A 6,073-nucleotide genomic window follows, 5' to 3' on the forward strand; every position below is an offset into this window, starting at 1 on the left:
ACCCTTTTGTCATCCAGAGGCGGCGGGCCCGATGACAAGCAGAGACCAAATTTGGTCATTCTGCACCCTTGTATCATCCAGAGGCGGCGGGCCCGATGATACGCGGAGATACCTTATGGTTATCCGCACCCTTTTGTCATCCAGAGGCGGCGGGCCCGATGATACGCGGAGATACCTTACGGTTATCCGCACCCTTTTGTCATCCAGAGGCGGCGGGCCCGATGACAAGCAGAGACCAAGTTTGGTCATTCTGCACCCTTGTATCATCCAAAGGCGGCGGGCCCGATGATACGCGGAGATACCTTATGGTTATCCGCACCCTTTTGTCATCCAGAGGCGGCGGGCCCGATGACAAGCAGAGACCAAATTTGGTCATTCTGCACCCTTGTATCATCCAGAGGCGGCGGGCCCGATGATACGCGGAGATACCTTACGGTTATTCGCACCCTTTTGTCATCCAGAGGCGGCGGGCCCGATGACAAGCAGAGACCAAGTTTGGTCATTCTGCACCCTTGTATCATCCAGAGGCGGCGGGCCCGATGATACGCGGAGATACCTTACGGTTATTCGCACCCTTTTGTCATCCAGAGGCGGCGGGCCCGATGACAAGCAGAGACCAAGTTTGGTCATTCTGCACCCTTGTATCATCCAGAGCCGGCGGGCCCGATGATACGCGGAGATACCTTACGGTTATTCGCACCCTTTTGTCATCCAGAGGCGGCGGGCCCGATGACAAGCAGAGACCAAGTTTGGTCATTCTGCACCCTTGTATCATCCAGAGGCGGCGGGCCCGATGATACGCGGAGATACCTTACGGTTATTCGCACCCTTTTGTCATCCAGAGGCGGCGGGCCCGATGACAAGCAGAGACCAAGTTTGGTCATTCTGCACCCTTGTATCATCCAGAGGCGGCGGGCCCGATGATACGCGGAGATACCTTACGGTTATCCGCACCCTTTTGTCATCCAGAGGCGGCGGGCCCGATGACAAGCAGAGACCAAGTTTGGTCATTCTGCACCCTTGTATCATCCAGAGGCGGCGGGCCCGATGATACGCGGAAATACCCGAGTGGTTATCCGTATAAACATTCTTTTGCTATCTGTAAGACAGAACGCTTGATAGCATGCAGAGGCTGACACAGTCTTCTGCACCTGTTGTTCCTCCGGGAACAACAAGTCATTTACATGCGGAAATTTCATGGTCACCCGCGACTCTCGTCAACCGAGAGGAGCGAAATTAGTGTCATACACTGATTTTCGTCCGGGGACCTTTGCTTGATGACATGCGACCATTCTTTGGTCCTTGTGAGGTGCTTGGCATCCATCATTAGGCAATTTGTGAAATTTTGGGAACAACAAGTCATTTGCATGTGGAGATTTTATGGTCACCTGCGACTCTCGTCAAATCGAGAGGAACGAAATTAGTATCTTATCTTTACTTTCCTTTTATCTCCAATAAAAGACAAGTAAAGAGGGGCAACTGTCATACCCTAATTTCGTCCGGGGACCTTTGCTTGATGACATGCGACCATTCTTTGGTCCTCGTGAGGTGCTTGGCACCCATCATTAGGCAATTTATGAAATTCCAGGACATGCCGAAAAACCAAAAATATATTGATGCACAATCCGTAAGTTTCCGTGCCACACCGGAAATCAAATGGAAGCATCGTTGCATAATTAAGTGAGGTTCCGTAACATTCCGTAAGTCAAAAGGGGGATGATTATGTAATCCGCAAGGTTCCGTAACATTACGGAAAGAAAACAAGTATCGTTACGAGATTCGTAAGTTTCCGTAACTTTACGAAAAAAGAATCACCAAAAAAAGGTAAGGGGGTGAACTTATCAAGATAGGGGTGTAAATAGCAATTCAAATCTAGGCCCTTCTAGAACATTTTGGAAGTTGGGTTGCTTAAGGAGGAAGCAACTGGGCGGCAAGCTCCTCCACGTTTTTGAAAAATGGTTTTCGGGGCTTCCGCGGCTTCCGTAATACTTCCGTAAAATTTCCGAAGACCTTGGGTAAGCATATTCCACTTAACATTGGTAAAAGGGAAAAGAAAAAAGATGAAAATCAAATTCGAAAACAGTTCCGTAAGGCTTCCGTAATTTTTCCGTAAAATACGAAAAGGGGGGTGAACTTAGTAATTCGGGTGCGCTTAGAAATCTTCTTCATTAAGTCTTTGGGCGGCAAGCACCTCCTTTTTTTTCTATAAATAGGGGAGGGGGGAGCTGTTTCAAAATGTTCAAGATCCCTTTGGCTATGCATTTCGGCTATTTTGGGCAAAAAACACGTTTTCGTGAAGAAAAATCAAGTCGAAGTACTTCCGTAACGCTTTCGTAAGCGATTCTGTGGAAATTCTTCATCGTTCTTCGTCGTTCTTCACCGTTCTTCATCCGTTCTTCGTTCGTTCTTCGTTCTTCAACGGGTAAGTTTTCGAATCCGAGACTTTCAATTCATTTCTTGTTTTGTGTACTTTCACTTTAATTTCGTTTACTTTCAGTTTTCTTTTCTTCCGTTTTTAACGTGCTTTAACCATTTATTTAAGCCGTTTTCTCGTCTAATAAATGATAAAATGAATTTCAACCGATCATTTGTGTTGTAATCTCGTTTAATCACTGTTAAAACGAAATCTAACTGATCGTTCACGCTATAACCTCAGTTAAACCAAAAAAAGTAAAATAATAATAAAATAATCAAAATATCTTTGAATAAAATAAAAAAAATCAATCGGACGTTTTTCTTTGGAAGTTTCCTTGAATGAATTGATTAATAACCAAAGTGAAACTAAGACTAAAATCAACTCACAAATCAAGTTTTTTCCGAAAAATCACTAAAAACCGTTTTAAGGTCCAACGCCTTAAACGGTCCTCTTTGCTTTTATCGGTTAACATGGACCGTTCAAAAGCATAAAATCAACATGTGACTTTACCGCTTTTGCAAGAACTACGTAGGTCTGATTTCCTCATCGCAATTGAGGATACGTAGGAGCAAAAGCCCCGCTTTTGTCGACCACCCCAAGAGATCGTTAATGGTCCAAATGCCTTAACGTTTCTCTCCTTTCAAAAACAAGAGATCGTTAATGGTCCAATGCCTTAACGTTTCTTTCCTTTCAAAATCAAAAGACCGTTTAATGGTCCAACACCTTAAATGACCTTTTGTTCAAATAAAAAACATATTTTGCAAAAAAGACAAAAAACAAACTTAAACCAAACACTTTGTTCCGAAAGAACTACGTAGGTCTGATTTTCTCATCCCAATTGAGGAATACGTAGGAGCAAAGGGAAACACCCTTGTCGACCACAAAAAGAGAAAAAATATAAAAAGGGTATAAAGGATATAAGGACATAAAAGGGAACGTAAAAATCAAAGTCATGTTTGCACATTCGATTAAAGGCTGTCGTCCCTTGTGACGGACGTGTGGGGTGCTAATACCTTCCCCGCGCGTAAATACAACTCCCGAACCTTTCACTTAAAAGTTCGTAGATCGCGTCTTTTCCGGTTTTTCTGACGTTTTCCTCAAATAAACGTTGGTGGCGACTCCGCGCGTATTCCTTTCGTGGAACACGCATCCCGCGAGTCACGCGTCGCCCTCCCGCCGAAGGGTAGGTTGCGACACTTGTCAATGTTAGGATTCAACAAGCGATTCTCCTCAAATTTCAGCTAGCCCGTATCAATTAGAGTTCACACTTTATGCTTCGGGGTCATACAATGCTCAATGGAATGCCCCAGGGCTCCTCCATGATAAGCACACGTTGCGTTCGAGTCGTATCCTTAGAAAAATGGAGGTTGAGGAACCTTGGTTGGGGTTATGGCTACCATTGAATTATTGAGTGGATATGGGATCAAGTTTAGCATATGACAACGGAATTTGGGGTGAACCCTACAGGCTTTTTGCTGCAAAATTCCTTTTTGTTGGTGTTTTTTTGGTTTGTGCTAAAGGTGGTCTTCGTCATTGGAAGTGCGGTAGACAGACCTTGTGGTTGATTTAGGGATGGCCATTGTGGATAACTAGGTGGTGGGTAAGGAGAGGGTTGGTTATTGGCTGAGTAATGACATTGTTGGGTTGGTGGGAAACTTGGCTGTATAGGAATGGCAGTCACAGCATGGGTTTCTCCCTCTTTCTCACCCTTTTTATTTGCCCCAGTTTTCTCAGTCGTCCTAGTAGGATGATCAAATTTGCCTCTTTTCGGACCCACATCGATCCTTTCACTGGTGAAGACCAAATCCTCAAAGCTTTGAAGGTGTGTAGCCCACCATTTTCCATAGTAGAATACTGATAATGTGTCTACCATCACGGTTATCGTCTCCCTTTTTGCACATGTTCTGTAGTTGCATCCTATCTGGAACCATATCAGAATAGTACTGATACTGCCTAACAAAGGCAACCATTAGGTCCTTCCAAGTATGGACTCGGGAAGGTTCCAAGTTAGTGTACCAGGTAACAGCTACCCCAGTAAGACTTTCTTGGAAGAAATGTATTAGCAATTCCTCATCTTTGCGTATGCCCTTATCTTCCGACAATACATCTTTGGATGGTTCTTGGGGCAAGTAGTCCCCTTGTACTTGTCAAAGTCCAGCACCTTGAACTTGGGAGGGGTGATGATATTGGGTACTAGGAACAACTCTTCTAGGTTAGCAAAGGCATAATCTTTACCTCCTTCAATGGCCCTGAGCCTTTCCTCTTTCCCATTTCTGCCATAGCATGGGGGTTTTTAACCGCTGTGGAATGTGAGGGTTGTGGTTGTGGGTGACACTGAGAGCCCTCCAAAGGATTTTGTAGGGGTATACCACCAACTGCTTGCCCTTCAGTGGCATATTCGAGCCAAGGCTCGAAGTCGGCTAGATTGTGATGGGGAATTTCATGTGTCTCCCCCACGGTTTAAGAGACATGTGCATGATCAGTTCGGGGTTGTTGGCTCTCAATGGGTATAGGAGTGGAGTTATTGACATTCTTATTGGGACTGTACGCCACATTGGGTGGCGTATAGTTGAGAGGCAAGCCATATGGCGGGAAGGCGTGCTCGTTTTGAATTTGCACATCATGGGGGCTGCCCGTACTTCCCAAATCTTTGCCTACCATATCTGAGGTTGGATGATTCATTTGGTTGATGCCGGATGGGGACATCAGGTTCACCTTAGCAACAACGCTGGTAGCGGCAATTGCAACCGCATTGGCTTCCATTATCTTCTTCACGCTCATCATGGCCTCCATCATTGTGGCCATTTTCTCTTTAATGGCCTCCATGTCGGCCTTCATCTTCTCTTGTATCTCCTCTACTTCACCCATTACTCTAGCTCTAGCACAAGTTCGGTGAGGACGCCATAAAGCATGTTTTTTTGTTTTGTTTTTTTTTTTTGATAACAATGATTAAGTTCATTTTATTTTATTTTATTTTATTTTTCAAGGAAAGAATGCAATGAGCAATACAACCAATGAAAAGCATGGATGTATGCGAATGATGTACAGTTGAAGTATTGCGAATTTTTACGCAGGATATGGGGTTGAATCAATTTAGATTTTCAACATGGTCCATGACATCTTTGTCAAGGTGAAACTGGAAGTAACAAGGACATCAACAATCCTAAATATGTTTGGCAGTAGACGAAGCAGTGATGTGACTCGATTCATCTTATGCCCCAATTTTGCAAGACGGTTACTTTCATATTTCAACTTGACTTGATGAACCTTTTTATAAAAGCATGAGCTTGGACCATTAACGATCTCTTGTTTTTTTGAGAGGAGAGAAACATTAAGGCATTGGACCATTAACGATCTCTTGGGGTGGTCGACAAAAGCAGGGCTTTTGCTCCTACGTATCCACAATTGCGATGAGGAAATCAGACCTACGTAGTTCTTGCTTATCAAGTGATTCTTTTTTACCTTAAGAGGTGATCATTTTAAGGCGTTGGACCTTGAAAATGATCCATTTTACTTAGTGAGAAATTGAAATGACAAACTTCAAAAACCTATTTTTGTGGACAAGCTTGACTAGGCGAGTTTATTTTAGCCTTAGTTTCACTTTAGTTATTAGTCAATTCGATTAAGAATGAGAAATCCCAAAGAGAAAACGTCCGA

Source organism: Glycine soja, chromosome 1 (assembly GCF_004193775.1).
Source record: "Glycine soja cultivar W05 chromosome 1, ASM419377v2, whole genome shotgun sequence".
Lineage (NCBI taxonomy): Eukaryota > Viridiplantae > Streptophyta > Magnoliopsida > Fabales > Fabaceae > Glycine > Glycine soja.